Source organism: Dendrobates tinctorius, unplaced genomic scaffold (genome assembly GCF_039654945.1).
Source record: "Dendrobates tinctorius isolate UK_male_01 unplaced genomic scaffold, ASM3965494v1 ptg000037l, whole genome shotgun sequence".
Taxonomy (NCBI): domain Eukaryota; kingdom Metazoa; phylum Chordata; class Amphibia; order Anura; family Dendrobatidae; genus Dendrobates; species Dendrobates tinctorius.
Window position 1 is genome coordinate 9443732 of NW_027361705.1, and position 16147 is coordinate 9459878.

Genomic DNA, 16147 nt, shown 5'->3' on the forward strand with positions numbered 1-16147 from the left:
TACACCTCCACGCTGTCCATACAGCTGGTCGCGGCCTGCCCGGAAGAGTTACTGGAGGACCCGGGAGCGGAGACCGTGCTCCCGCCCGGACCTGACGCTGCTGCGCAGGTCCCACCGGAGGTCCCTGCGGACCTGAAGCCATCATCAGTCCCGCCACCGCCAGCACCCGGACCCGCCATTCCGGTGGATATCCCGGCAGCGGCCCACCGTCTCAGGCCTGTACCAGAGCCGGAGCAACGCCAGGAGGTCCAGGTATGACCGCAGCCCCTGCACTTGGGAAGGCCCTGGGGTGTACGCCCGTAGTAGCGGCAGGACAGGTCGTGCTGGACCTTGTCTGGGACCGGGATGACTGTCCCCAGGGGGAAACACCTGAACCCCTGACGGTGGTGCCGCGGACTAAGACCAGCTTGGAGCGGTCCCGGGAAGAGAGGGAGGAAGGTGAGAACTGGGCTAGTTTCCAGGCTACCATCCGGCAACTGGCAGCTGAATACCGGGAGAGGGAGCAGCGCCGGCTAGCAGTACTAGGCCCAGATCTAGCCAGAAAGGGGAAGGCCCGTGCTGGTCATTACGGGCCCCGGGATGCACTTGGCTGGGGGCAAGTTTTGAACGTGAACCAGGAGAAGGGTTTTGGGTTCATTGCGGACCCCAAAAGAATAAGAGATCTCTTCTTCAGCCGGCAGGACATGGAGCCCCATCTGAGGAAGGGGCATCCTGATAGGAATCTGCAACCTGGGGATTACGTAACATTCACCCGGCATGAAGGACTCAGGGGGTGGTATGCCCTGAATATTCATCGTATCCCAGAGGAGCTTCTGGAGAGATACAAGCTGAGGCAACCTGCTGCACCTCCATCCACAGTTGTCACCCAGACTGTTAGAAAACCGGCTGCCCTTGCATCAGCCCCAGCCCGGCAGCCTAAGCCAAAGGTCACCAACTGGACACCTTGGGAAGAGGAATAATTGAAGAAGGCCAATGAGTACCTTGCATCTGGTAGCGGTACCCAAGCTTCCAGAACCCCAGTAAGGGACCAGCAATAAGAAAATTTACAGTAACTCTCGTGACCCAGGAGGGTTTGTTTAGCACCGCTGTGCCTTTTTGTTGCTCATCATGGTTTAATTTTTTTTGTTTTTCCCAAAGTTGCCCTGCTTTGATTGGCAGCGTTCTTAGAAGTGAAGTAGCGATCATGAACTTGGAGTGATCCAAAAACTCTTACTTGTAAATAGTTGCACCTCTTTAGGTGCCCTCTCTTGGTTTTACATAAGGACACTTTGCGAAGACGATGTCAAGATTTTATATAAGGACACTTTGCAAAGATGATGTCTACCTCAAAGGACACTGCAAGAGATCCCGGCTGGGAGCGGTGTCCAGCACTTACAAGAATAATTGTTGAATGTTTTACCGTAAAATATTTGATAATGTGTTTTATAAGAGTATTAGTAACTAAGAAATGGCTTTTAGATAGAGTGAGAAATGTTTTGATAGAAATAAAGAATTGAACATGACAGGTGACGGACCAGGTACTTGCGGTCAGCGTCTTGCATCTAGAAGAGAGAAAAATAATAAAGAAACGTGTACTAGAGAAGGAAAGCTGAATAATACTGAAGTGATAGTGAGTCACAGATAATGGCAGTTAGAATGAAAAATTGCACTTTTTGACTTGAAATTTAGATAGTTAAATAAGAATTGTTTGTAATGTTCTAGAATAAGTACCTCCTATACTAGGAAGCTTAGTATAAGAATTGTTTATGCAGCATCATAAAATGTTGTATGTTCCTGTACTGTCAACTTTGTTGTCTTGCAGCCCGTGGATGTGCTGTGTTTAACGGGGGGGTATGTGTCACCCCTGAGGCTCAGTCGCCACAAAGGTACTGCACCTTCTCCTAAGGTGTAGTGCCCCACCATCCAGGTAAGGTGGGAACTCCTTTCCATGCTCCAACACTCGCACCCCGCACAACAGGGTAGTTCTGCAGAACCACATTGCGGCTCAGTGCTTAGAGAGTAGCAGAGCACCTCTGGTGGTTCCCTGCATGGAACATTGGATGTGCTGGGAGGTGGGTGGAGTTGAGCTGTATAAAAGAGTGGGAAAGTGTAGGATGACAGATCAGTCGAGGTTCAGTCTGACAGAAGGTCAGTGAGGAAGGAAGCCACTCGGGAGGAGTGGGGATCCCTGGAAGAAGGGATGGAGGAAGGAGTGCTGCAGCTGCCTCAGTGATCTGAGCGAGCTTGCATGGGAAAGGAACAGGAGAAAAACATAGAACTGCAACCTAAGCTTCAATAAGAGAGAGAAGGATCAGTACGGAACGAAGGAGTGCGAGAACAGAGAGGAAATGTGGGTTGGAAGAGGAACTCTGCCTATAGGTTCTCAGCGCAAGGCCGGGGCCCGGTCCCCGAGGTTGTATGGACACTTATGGTTCTGCAGCAGACATCGGTGGAGTAGTTGGTTTTAAATGCACTACCTCCAACTAAGACTCGCGGCACAACAGCAACTGATTAGAGAGCCAGGACTCCAGAGAAGGGAGTCCCCGAGAGATGCTACAGCTGTCTGCCATACAAGTAGAGTTGTTAGGAACATCTGACACGAGGATCTCCAGAGTACCACGGTACTGGAGCTCTTCACACCTTAAGGTGCAATAGAGGAGTCGTTCAGGAAAGGTACATGTTGGCGGAGTGTTGGAGAGGAGCTTTCCATCTGGCCTGGAGGTTGGCTGAGTCTCTGACCCGGAGGACACGGCCCGGAGGTGGGCACCCTTGTGTACCGCAGACTGTGAGTAAAGCTTTGGAACTGCAAGCCTCGGTGTCCTCCATTCATTCTTGCGCCAACCCACTCAGCACCGCTACATCTCGGTACCATTCTTTACACTGCCTGCGCCTTTCCACAACCCTTACAACTACACTGTCCTGGGACATCAGCCCTGCCTGTGGAGGGCTATACCATCATTGCTGCACCACACCATCTGTCCCGGAGGATCTGCCTGCAGCGTTGGCTTAACACCTCCCTTGCCGAGCACCACAGATGGCGTCACAAACTATTCCATTTCATTAACTACATATACATTCCACCATTACTTGGGCGCCCAGGGCCACGGACCAGGTCACCGCTGCTGTGACACATCCCACTGGCACCGGCCCGGTATCGAGTACCCCACAGCCCTGGGAGGGCGACCCACCCCCTTTTTCTTGTCACAGTCCTTGGTACAAACAGTTCATTGAAGAGTTCTCTGTATTGCCCTCTGATATACTTGTACATATATATTAGGTCTCCCATAAGTCTTCTCTTTTCTAGAGTAAATAGACCTAATTTTGATAACCTTTCTGGCTATTGTAGTGAACCAACTCCATTTATCATTTTAGTAGCCTGCCTTTGAACCCTTTCAAGTTCAGTAATGTCTTTCTTAAGCACCGGCATCCAAAATTGCACACACTACTCCAAGTGTGGTCTGACGAGTGATTTGTACAGAGGGAGAATTATGTTTTCATCTCGTGTCCCCAGACCTCTTCTAATGCATCCCATGACCCTATTTGCTTTGGTGGCAGCTGCCTGACACTGGGCACTCCAATTTAGCTTCTTATTGACTAAGATGCCTAAGTCTTTTTCCATATCTGATTTCCCCAGCAGTTTCCCATTTAGTAAGTAATTGTAGCATCTGTTTCTCCTTTCCATGTGCATAACCTTACAATTATCTGTGTTAAACCTCATTTGCCATTTTTCAGCCCAATTCTCCAATTTACTCATAGAATCATAGAATCGTAGAGTTGGAAGGGACCTCCTGGGCCATCTGGTCCAACCCCCTGCTCAAAGCAGGATTCGCTAAATCATCCCAGTTAGATGTCTGTCCAGCCTCTGTTAAAATCGAAATGTGTGCTCAGATTCCACTGAGATTTGAACTCAGATCACTGGATTCAAAGTCCAGAGTGCTAACCATTACACCATGGAACCACTCAAATCTGTCTGTAGTTGCAAACTGTCCTCCTTTGTGTTAACTATCTTACATAGTTTTGTATCATCTGCAAATACTGATATTTTACTGTGTAAGCCAGCCACTAGATCATTAATAAATATATTAAGTAGTAGGGGGCCCAATACAGAACCCTGTGGTACCCCACTAGTAACCCTGGCCCAAACTGAGTATGCACCATTAATAACCACTCTTTGTTTTCTATCACTAAGCCAGCTACCTACCCATCTACACACATTTTCCCCTAGCCCAAGCTTTCTCATTTTACTTACCAATCTTTTATGTGGGACAGTGTCAAATGCTTTAGAGAAGTCGAGATAAATGGCATCCAATGATTCTCCTTGGTCCATTTGAGAGCTTACATCCTCATAGAAGCTGATCAGGTTAGTTTGACAGGAGCGATCCTTCATAAATCCTTGTTGATATGGAGTTAAACATTTATTAACATTGAGATATTCCATAATGGTATCCCTTAGAAACTCTTCAAAAATTTTACAAACAACAGATGTTAAGCTTACCGGCCTATAGTTTCCAGGTTCCCTTTTACACCCCTTTTTGAATATTGGTACCACATTTGCTTGCCGTCAATCAAAAGGAACAGATCCAGTTTCTATAGAGTCTTTAAATATAAGGAATAGAGGCCTGTCTATCACATTACTTAACTCCCTTAATACCCGAGGATGAATGCCATCACGGCCTGGTGATTTGTCTATTTTAATCTTACTAAGGCGGTTCTGCACTTCTTCCTGGGTTAGGCAGGTAGGGGAGTTTATGGGGAGTTTACATTGTCACTCTGCATTTCCCCTGGCAAATCCTTTTCCTGTGTGAACACTGTTGAGAAAAAAGTATTTAAAACATTTGCTTTTTCCACATCGCTCTCTATGATTTCACCCTCATTGTTCTTTAAAGGGCCGACACCATCAATTTTAATCTTTTTACTGTTTATATAATTAAAGAATAGTTTGGGGTTTGTTTTACTTTCCTTAGCAATGAGTCTCTCAGTTTCCACTTTTGCTAAATGTATTTGTTTTTTACACACTTTATTTTTTTCTCTATCACTTTTTAATGCTCCTTCATTGCCTTCTTGTTTTAGCTTCTTAAATGCTTTGCTCTTGTTATTTATTGCCCTTTTTACGCCCTTATTTAGCCACATTGGTGTTCTCCTGTTCTTAGCCCTTTTATTTCTGTACGGTATGGCTATCTCGCATTGGGTGTGTAAAACTGTTTTAAATATTTCCCATTTATTTTCTGTGCTCCTATTTTTGAGGACATTGTCCCAATCAATTCAGCGAAGGTCCTCTCTAAGCTGATCAAACTTTGCTTTCCTGAAATTCAGCATTTTCGTAACCCTCTTCCAGGGCACCTTACTGAAGGACAAGTGGAATTGTATTATATTGTGGCCACTGTTCCCTAGGTGCCCATCGACTCCTGTTATTCTATCTGGCCTGTTGCTTAAAATTAAGTCCAGAAGGGCTGTCCCTCTAGTTGGGCCCTGCACAAGTTGTGACAGATAATTATCCTTGGTCACTGACAGAAATTGGTTTCCTTTCTGAGATACGCAGGTTTCAGTTTCCCAGTCTACAGTATGTCGGGGTAGTTGAAGTCCCCCATAATAATCCCCTCATTGTGATTTGCTGCTTTGTCTATTTGTTTCAATAATACATTTTCAGTGGTTTCTGTTATATTTGGTGGCTTATAACAAACCCCTATGAGGATTTTATTACTTTTACCTCCTTGTATCTCAACCCATAGAGACTCCACCTTTTCACTTCCCTCTTGTATATCTTCTCTTAGTGTGGGCTTTAAAGTGGACTTTATATATAGACAGACTCCACCCCTTTCCTTTTTTTACGATCCCTCCTAAACAAATCATATCCTTACAAGTTAGCCGCCCAGTCATAGCTGTCGTCTAACCATGTCTCAGTTATTCCTACTATGTCGTATTTTTCCTCATACATTACCAACTCCAGATCTTCAATCTTCTTGGTCAGGCTGCTAAAGAAAACCAAATGTTCACAGTTGTAGGTATGTTCTTTACATGAACTGATGCAAACCCTCAAATAAAAATTGTGAAATTCTTGTTTGTGATATAGCAAAACACGAAAAATGGCAAACGGTGGTGAGTACTTTTGCAAGCCACTGTATATATATATATATATATAAATGTATACTATGGTAGATCAGCTTACTTGGCTGCTCATAGAGGTAAACACAGGGATGCTGTTCCACTGGTTTATTTAGGTACAGCATAAACCAGGGCAGGGTTAGCAACATAAACATGACCTTTCGAGCCTAACAGGAAAGCAAAATAAAAACAAATGGCAAAGTCTGTGTTATCTTCACACACAGCTGTGGAACTCACATCTCCAGGCATACCCAACACTGAATGAGCCAGAAGGCTGTGTATTTATCCTCTGGACTCCGCTTTGGGTCTGGGGACATGGTGAACAGCCTCCCGATCACTCTTCAGACGTTTACTAAATCTAGCTCTAACCATTGCCAATTACCCCTCTCAGCACTTTTTTAAATTCATATCACTGAAGCTAATAACCTGAGTGATACATGTTTCCCTTCCAGTACTTTGGCAGTGACATTGTCACATATCCCCCCCATCAACCGAAAGCCTGGAGTTTTGGCACCTTCAGTCACCAGACAGGAAAATCTCGACAGGACATCTGCATTACCAGACAGTGTGCCAGGCCTGTGCTCCATATGAAAGTGGAAGTCCTAGAGCCCTATAAACCATCTAGTTACCCAGGCATTTTTCCACTTCCTTTCCCTAATCCATCTTAGGGGCACAAGATCTGACACTAACCTGGACTTCTGGTTTAACAGGTAGTACTTCAGGATGTCAATTGCCCATTTGATAGTCAAGCATTCTTTATCTGCAATGGCAGAATTTCTCTTATAGCAAGAGCGTATCCTCCTCACTTACTGGGACAACATAGCTCCAAACCCAACCTCTGAGGCATCTGTCTGGACCACAAATTCCCTACTGAAGTTAGGTGGGACCAAGACTGGCTGCTTGCACAGTTCTTGGAATGCCATCTCTGCTTCATGCCATTAAGAAGGTCAGTCAGGTGTGCGGCTATCATGGCGAAATTTGGCATAAACTGCCGATAGTATCCCAGAATTCCCAGAAATGCCCAAACCTGTTTCTTGAAGACCTATTTCAGCCAATTTTTGGATTGCATCCAGCTTATTCACTTGTGGCTTTATTTCGCCTCTTCTGACAATGGAGTACAAGTATTTTACCTCCTCTTTTCCCATTACATTATTCTTTGGGTTTATGGTAAATTCTGCCTGTCTCAGCAGACCTTCAGCAGATGACTTCCCCAATCCAGGCTAACTATTACAATATAATCCAGGTAAGCTGAGGCATACTTTTTTGTGAGGGCTTAGGATCTGTGCAATGGCTCTCTGGAAGGTAGCTGGAGCTCTCTGCAGCCTTAATGGCATTCTGGTATACCGGAAGCACAGATCAGGCATAGAGAAGGCCGTCTCCTCCTTAGCACTTTGGGAGAGAAGGATTTGTCAGTGCCCTCTTGCTAGGTCCAGGGTGGTGATGTATTTGCCTGACCCTAGCTTCTTAATGAGTTCTTCAACATGTGGCATCGAATACGCGTAGAATTTGGACACGTTATTGAGTTTACTGTAGTCGTTACAGAAACGCCACTTTTCATCAAGCTTCGGAACTAGGGCAATGGGGCTGGACCAGCTGCTCTTTGACTCCTTGATGACATGAAATTTGGAAACCTATTGTCAGCCCCCAGCTCATGGGCAACCCCATTTATCACAGTGACATTATCCCATGCACATTTTAACCTAAGGTCCTCCATTTGAGCAGTCCCAAAATTCCTCCCAGAAACCCTCAACCAGGAATTTCTGACTTTTGGGTCACAGTCTCGTCCACCTCACCAGCAAGGAGACAAAGGGTGAACTCATTCGCTCCAACTGCGATGGGAATCCATCATGGTTGAACTGACTCCTATCTAAGTAACTTGGTACCCCCACTTTTGCCATCAGTCCCAGAACAAAATAAAGTCCAGCCCGAATATTACTGGGTATAACAGATCATTGAGTGGGGGTGCCAAAAAAAATCGTTTCTTAGGCCTCTTTCACACATCAGGTTTTCGCCGTCAGGCGCGATCCGGCGCTTTTGACAGAAACCGGATCCGGCGAAATGCAATGCCGGATCCGGTTTCCCCCCCATTGACTTGCATTTGCGCCGGATCGCGCCGGATGGCCATGCGTTTCATCCGGTTTTCGCCGGATCCGGCAATGTGTCGCGATCCGGCGTCTGGAAAAAACGGCTACTGTAACGTTTTTTGTCTCCGGCGAAAAAGCCGGACACGCCGGATCCGGCGCGTCCGGCTTTTTCACACAATGAAAGCCTATGAGCGCCGCAATGCGCGTGATCCGGCGAAAGCCGGATCCGGTGGCCGGATCCGTTTTTTTGGTCTGAGCATGCTCAGTAGCTCTGCCCACAAGACATATATAAAAGCAAGACAGTGGGACCCACAGCCACACCCAACATGCCACCCAAGAAAGCAACCAAGCGCAGCAGGGGAAGGCAGGAGACCACTGCAGCACCATCAGCACCACCACCACCCCAAATGGAGCAGCAAATGGAACATGCTGAGGAGGGGAGGCCAGCAGCAGATGAGAGACGGTAATTATCAAATCCCCCATTCCTCCAAACTAGGGCTATTGAATATCAAGATATTCATTGGCCCTTTGTTTCTCTTTATTCAACAGCCGCCCAATAGATGCAGCAGCAGCAGCAGCAATGGCAGCAGCTGGAACACCACCCACAGGCATGGAGTGTGGCCACCAGGAAGACAGCACATCATCTTCTGGGAGCCCTCCCTCGCATCGTCAGCGTTTGACGGTAAGTTTTTATTTCCAAAATCCATCATCTCTGTAATATATGTCTATTCATTGCCTTTTATTTCAAAACAGGATTCACAAGATGAAGAGGAGCTCCCAGAAGAAGAAGGAAGGGGTGGACAGACACTTGGAGTGGGCTCACAATTGGTAAGTTTTTTGCATCAAACGCAGAAACACAACATCACACTACACACAACACATAGAAAACAATGTTCTGCAGACCACACACAGCAAACAAATGCCTACATCCAAAGACATAACATTTTTTGTTTTCTTCTCTAGTCTTCCCAATCTGGTGCTCGGCCAAGAGGTCCTCGCAGTGCCTCCCAGGGTCGTCGGCGACAGCAACGCGGCGGTCACCAGCGTGTAAGTATAAATATTTTTGCTTTGTTTTTTTGCACTTTTTATTTCATTTCTTTTGTGGAGGCTAATTATGTTATTTTTGTCTTTTTCTTTAACAGCCTTCACAGCGTGCTCCCGACTCTGACGGTGAGGATGGAGGACTCGATGTGGACCACCTCATCGATCTCGTCAGAGAAAGGGAGCCGCTCTGGAATATGGCTGACCGCCGCCACGCTGACCTTATCGTTACCCGACGACTCTGGGAGGAAATCTGTTCGCTCCTTGTGGGCCGCTGGGAGGACCTCGATGTTCGGGCCCAGATTAAAGAGCGTAAGTATATACAGTACCGGTTGCTTGATGTAAACCAGTGTTTCCCGAACTCCAGTCCTCGTGGTCCCCACGGATCATGTGTTCAGGATTTCTATTTACTATGGAAATCCTGAAAACATGACCCCTGGGGACCATGAGGACTGGAGTTTGTGAAACACTGATGTTGTATACTAACCACTCCTTTCTCGTTTCAGGGAACAGAATTGTGAATCGGTGGCGGTCTGTGAGGGATCGTTTCAAGAAGGAGTTCAATAAAGAGATGCGGGCCCCGAGTGGATCTGGAGGACGCAGGAGCAAGTACAAGTACGCACAAGCCCTGTCGTTCCTCCGGGAAACAATGGTCACTAGAAGGTAAATATTACACACCACATGTGAAAAAAAATGTTAGATGTAACTTTTTTTTTCAGCCAGGGCCATACCATGTCAGTATTTTAATTGTTTTTTTTTCTCTTTATTCCACAGCACGGTGAGCAGCACTCGGGAGCCTGCACGATTGGACCCTTCTGAGGCGATCCCTGAGGAGACCGGCACCGAGGGACACTTCGACCGCCCCGGTACATCTGCACCTTCCCAGCCTTCCCACACATTCGACCCATCTGTCCCATCCACCAGCACAGGAGCATCGTGGCCGCCTACATTACGTGAAGCTGCTGGTGAGGAGATCGCTTTCCCTTTACCCCACCCTTCTGCCCCTGCCACCTCTAGTACACCTGCGGGTACTGGGCGGCAGCGGCAGAGGGGTCAGGAAAAGAGTTATGCGCCAGAGTTCTTGCATCTGAATGCATCTTTCCAGAACTGTCTAAAAGTCTTGTCAGAGCAAATCTCCGCAGGCTTTCAGCAGATCAACTCCAGCATTCTGGAGGTGAAGACACTTCTGCAAACCATGCATTCAGAAGCAAGATCTTCGCCAAACCACACCTTTTTCAGGTCTGTTGTGGAGCGCATGGCAACACTATCTCCTACCCAGCAGATGCATGTAATGCATTCGTGCCACGGTGCTCTACAGCAGGTTACCTCCCAACCTCCACCTCCCACCACTGTAGTTCCTCCACCTGCACCCCCTCCAGCCACTTTCCATCCTCCCCCTCCTATTACATCTGCACCCCCTCCAGCCACTTTCCATCCTCCCCCTCCTATTACATCTGCACCCCCTCCAGCCACTTTCCATCCTCCCCCTCCTATTACATACCAGCAACCTCACCAGTACCAGCAACCTTCCCAGTACCAGCAACCTCCCCAGTACCAGACATCTCCCCACTTCCAGCAACCTGCCCCGTACCAAACTCCTTCCCCGTACCAAACTCCTTCCCCGTACCAAACTCCTTCCCCATACAACTTTCCATCAAAATCATCTGCTCCTACAGTCCCTGCCCAACCCTCCACTCCACCGCCCACCACCTCTTCTGCCTCCCACATGTCCACCCATTCTGTAGCTTTTTCCACACCATCACCTCTAACTGTTCCTTCCCCACCACGATCCCAGTCCTCTCTCCACACTCCCATTGTCGAAGTGTCCCGCAGCCCCTCCAGCAGTATTTCCACCCCACACTACACCGAGTTATAATTTTTTTTTGTAATAAAAATGCCCATTTGGTTGGTTTCAAACCTTTATTAAAAAAAGTTTTTTTAACTTTAAAAACAGTTTACACAAAAAAAATATTTTAAATAAAAGTTAAATTATTGTTTACACTGGTTGTCTGTCATTTCTTTCTGCGGCGAAATATGTTTAAAAAAAAGGTTAAATACAGGGTATTTAAAAGGTAAAAAGGTATTCAAAACCAGGTATATAACTGTGGGTAAATTTTAGCTTTTTGCCACAGTTGTGTTCCTGGTTGTGTTTGAAGCAAAGTATTTCACCTGAAAAGTTGTGTTTATTGTTGGTGATTTCCTAACAATGTACACAACTTTTGTTAAAAGGTGAAATTCTTTGCATAAAACACAACCAGGTACACACCTGTGGCCTAAAGCTAAAAATAGTAAGACCATGACAATATAGCCAACTTTGGTTGGCAAAGGTATATACTGTTGGTCCAGAAGGTACACAAGTTTGGTTAGGGCACAAATCTTTCACACTCTGTCATCCTGCCAGTGTACTCTGCCTTGAGGTGACATAAAGTATAGTGCAAAATTGTCCCTCATTACTGAAACTGTCACAGAACTTCTAGTGGTAATATTTCCAATGACAACATCCATCTTCGCCAGTAACTTGCTCTTCTCTCCAACCTGCACTTTCTCCTCTACAACCTGTCAAAGAAGGGCTGTAGGAACATGCTATATATAGTTTTCCAGTAGCCAATCCCATTCGGAAGGCCACAAGGGTCAATTTTAAAAACCAGATCCGGCGTAATCCGTCGAAAAACGGATAGAAAAACGGATGAACCGGATGAGACGGATCCGGTTTTGTCTGTCAAGAACAAGACGGATCCAGCAGAAAACCGGATCCGGCACATCAGGTTTTACAAAACATTTGCCGGATCCGGCATTCCGGCACGACGCCGGATTGCGCCTGACGCCGAAAACCTGATGTGTGAAAGTAGCCTTAGGGTGCCAACCTCCACAGCCAGGCAGGGGTGACTTTAGGCCTATTGTAGGGTCTTGTTAGGCAACTGTATTGTTGTTTGTATCTATGGTACTTAACCAATGAATTCACTGGGTTGGTGCTTTTTAGAATTGGAATATTAAAGGTTGCTTTTAAAGGGAATATATGTTCACATATGATTTAGGATTTCCTTGACCTATCTGTTTTGAGATGAATACTCGACCAGCCTAGGAAGGGAGTGGATAAATCTGTCCATATCAACTCGCTCAACCATTTGGGCTGGGGTGGAGTTCTCCGGCTGCAACCACTTCTGTACCAGATGTAGTAGGTCGAGCATTTGGGAGTGGGGGGGGTTTGTCATTGAAGTATGCCACCTTTGAGCTATAACAGACAGAGTCACTCCTGAGCATGCCAACATCTCCAATATCACAGTTTTTAATTTGGTGTACTCCTGTGCATCCTGTAAGACCGTCATTATAAGCCTTTTGGGGTTCACCAATTAAATAGGGGCCAGCATCTCCACCCAATGTTCCAGTGGCAGCTTCTCTTGCTCTGCTACCCTTTCTAACACAGTCAAAAATGCATCAACATCATCCCCTGGGATCAGTTTTTTTGCATGGCTCGTCTTAATGCCTTCCAGACTTATAATTAATCACCTGGACTTAAGGAGGGGCTTCCAGACTTCCACAAACAGCCTCTGGTAGGAATTCTATTGCCACATAAGCACCTCCTGATATTGTTGCTGCTGTTGGAGCTGCTGCACTAACAGTTTATTTGTTTCCTGCTGTGTTAGCTGCTGCTGCTGTTGTGCTTGAACCAGATGCTTGATCAGCTCTTCCATGTTATCTGACTTCACTTCCTGGCTCACTGCCGCCTTCACCCAAGACATGCAGGTTGTCACACGTGCTCTCTGGGGAAGTTGCCTGCACTTCTAGCACCAACTGTGGTAGATTGGCTAACTCAGCTGCTCATAGAGGTAGACACAGGAATGCTGTCTCTTTAAATTTCCCACTGGTTTATTATTTTAGTACAGGATAAACCAGGGCAGAGTTAACAACAAAACAGTAGAACCGGACACTCACATGAATTTGCAGTGAATGGAAATTCTTTCATTCAGGCAATCTTAAAAGTTAAACATTTTTGGTCTTACAGTCAGACCTTCTTAAGAACTGATTGCCAACAGTTTACTGGAACAAGTGAGTACAGTCGAGCAGGTATATGCAACACCCATTGCTGTAGAATGGCGCTGTCAGACATTCTACAGCAACAGACGTTGCACATGCCAGTGCGACGGTATGCAGCTATTCCAGCAAAGACAAAAAACATTTAACTTTTATGATTCCCTGAATAAAACAATTACAATTCAATACAAATTCATCTGCGTGCCAACTTCTACTGTTATTGTTATATACGGGCTGGACACCCTACTTGGGCACCGCTTCCAACACCAAGAGTTCCGTATACTCTTCAGCAGGGATAACAACATAAACATGGTCTTTCTGGCCTAACGGGAAAACAAGACAAAAACAGATGGCACAGTCCGTGTTGTTGGGGGATCTGCCCACTCAGGAAACAAACATAAAAAAGGCTCAGCTTTCCTTATCTTCACACACAGCCCTGGCTCAGATCTCCAGGCACATCCAAAGCTGGAGTCACACATAGCAACTTACCAGCGATCCCGACAATGATATTAACGTGTCAGGATCACTGGTAAGTCGCTATGTGATCGCTGTTGAGCTGTCAAACAGATAGCTTCACCAGCGATTAGCACAGCGATGCCGAGTGCGCGGCATCGCTGTGATCGTTAGCGCTGATGCCATGGATCCATGTAAAAAATAGAATTAAAATAAAAACTATTGTTATTCTCACCTTCCGATGTCTTGCGCAGCAGCATTCCCGCCTCTCTTCACGCTTTGGTCCAAGTAATCCTTTGCGAGAATGACCGCGATGACGTCCGTTCTCGCGAGATCGCGAAGTCTCACGGTCATTCTTGCAAAGAATTACTGGGACCAGAGCGTGGAGAGAGGCGGGAATGCTGCGTGGGACGCCGGAAGGTGAGAATAACAATATTTTTTATTTTTTTAATTATTTTACAGCGGATCGCTGGTTTCCCGCCTGTCACACGCAGCGATGCGTGCTGGCCAGCGGGAGATCAGCGATGAAAAAAATGTCCAGAGGTTTCTTGCAGCGATCAGCGATACCGGCAGCAATCTCACTAGCGAGATCACTATGTGTGACGGGGCCCTTACTGGTGTAGAAAATCACATCATCAGCGGCCGCACACAGAGCTTCACATAGATTTGCACACAGAGCTGCACTGACAGGTTACATAACCGCACATCTCCAGGATCTCCCTGCTCAGCGCCACCTGGCTCGGGACTATGCGATAGAGGATGTGTGATGGGTATATTGTCATTGGACTATGGGATAGAGGATGTGTGATGGTATATTGGCACTGGACTATGGGATAGAGGATGTGTGATTGGTATATGGGCCCAGGATTATGGTATGGAGGATATGTATGATGGGTATATGGGCACGGGACTATGGGATGGAGGATATGTATGATGGGTATATGGGCAAGGGACTATGGGATAGAGGATGTGATGGTATATGGGCACTTTTTTGGGAAGTGCATTGAGCAGCAGGGTGGTTTGCTGGTAAAAGGAAAAAAAAATCTCTTTAAATCTTCTCTCTGAGAGAGTGTGAATGACCTGAGCGTAAGTGCGAACTGTGGTAAGTGTGTGACTTGTGATTCAGTGAAGAGGTATTTGGAAAACCTTTAACAAATACCTGTGTGAATTGGTGTGAGTTGCTGAATTGTGGGTTGTTGAGTGCTTTTCTACCTGTTAATTTTTTGGGGGGCTTTTTTAACCTATTTTTTCTCTCTACAGGCTTAATCTCTTATTTTACTATCTGTATTTTTAAGGGTTAACTGTATTGCATTTAAATCTTGAGGTGTAGCTATATTCACAAGGGGTTAATTAAGGGTGGGGGTTCATAATTAAGGGCTTATAAGGGGCAGCTGGTTGGGGCTCAACTCCTTTTGGAAGTGCATTGAGCAGCAGGGTGGTTTGCTGGTAAAAGGAAAAAAAAATCTCTTTAAATCTTCTGCCTGAGCGAGTGTGAACGAGTGGAGTGTGACATGAGCATAAGTGCGAACTGTGGTAAGTGACTTGTAATTCAGTGACTTTGGATTGAGGGAGCTTCCAAGGAAGGTATTCCTGAATTACTGTTATATTGTATTAATACGTTTTATTTATTTTTACTTATCTTTTCTGTCTGGTGCAAACCCCATTAGGATGTGCTCCACTATTGCCAATGCCATCCAGTGCACGTCTTGCTGCATGTATGAAATCCTTGAACAGCCGGTCGAGGGTGCATACTGCTGTGCAAGATGTGAGCACATTGTGCATTTAGAAGCCCAGATACTGGATCTAAATGTGCAGCTGGCAACACTGAGATCCATAGACAATATGGAAAGGAGTCTCCTGCTCACTGAGCAGACGCTCAATGGGATAGATGAGGGGGGGGGTGCTAGGTTGGAGCTGCAAGACAGTGAAGCAGCTAGCTGGGTCACAGTTAGAAGGCGGGGTAGAGGGAAGAGCACCAGGGAGGCTAGTCCTGATCTGGCACACCCCAATAAGTTTGCTAAGTTGGTAGATGTGGGGAGTGTCAATGCAGGGGTAGCACTGCTGCTGCAAGGCATGTCCTCTGAAAGCCGGAGGAGTGTCTGCTCCAGTAACGGGGGAAATAGGAGAGCAGGGCAGGCCAGACAGGTTCTGGTAGTGGGAGACTCAATTATTAGGGGAACAGATAGGGATCGTAGAACGGTGTGCTGCCTACCTGGCGCTCAAGTCTGACACCGCTGATCGGGTTGACAGGTTACTGGGAGGGGCTGGTGAAGATCCAGCGGTCATGGTGCACATTGGCAAAAATAACAAAGTTAGGCTGTGTGCGCATGTAGCGATTTTTAAGCGTTTTTGCTGCGATTTTCAGCGCGAAAACGCTGCAAAAACATTTAAAAATCGTGTACAGAACGCCCCCCCATGCATTCCTATGGCATTCCGCACATGCTGTGCTAATGCTG

At 46.5% G+C, this 16147-nt stretch overlaps 1 non-coding gene across 1 annotated transcript; it reads right to left on the reverse strand.

The window, feature by feature from the left end:
- Positions 1–3865: 3865 nt before the first annotated feature.
- On the reverse strand, positions 3866–3937 carry TRNAQ-UUG (transfer RNA glutamine (anticodon UUG)). Its single transcript has one exon. It is a non-coding gene; the product is annotated as a tRNA-Gln (tRNA).
- Positions 3938–16147: the final 12210 nt, after the last annotated feature.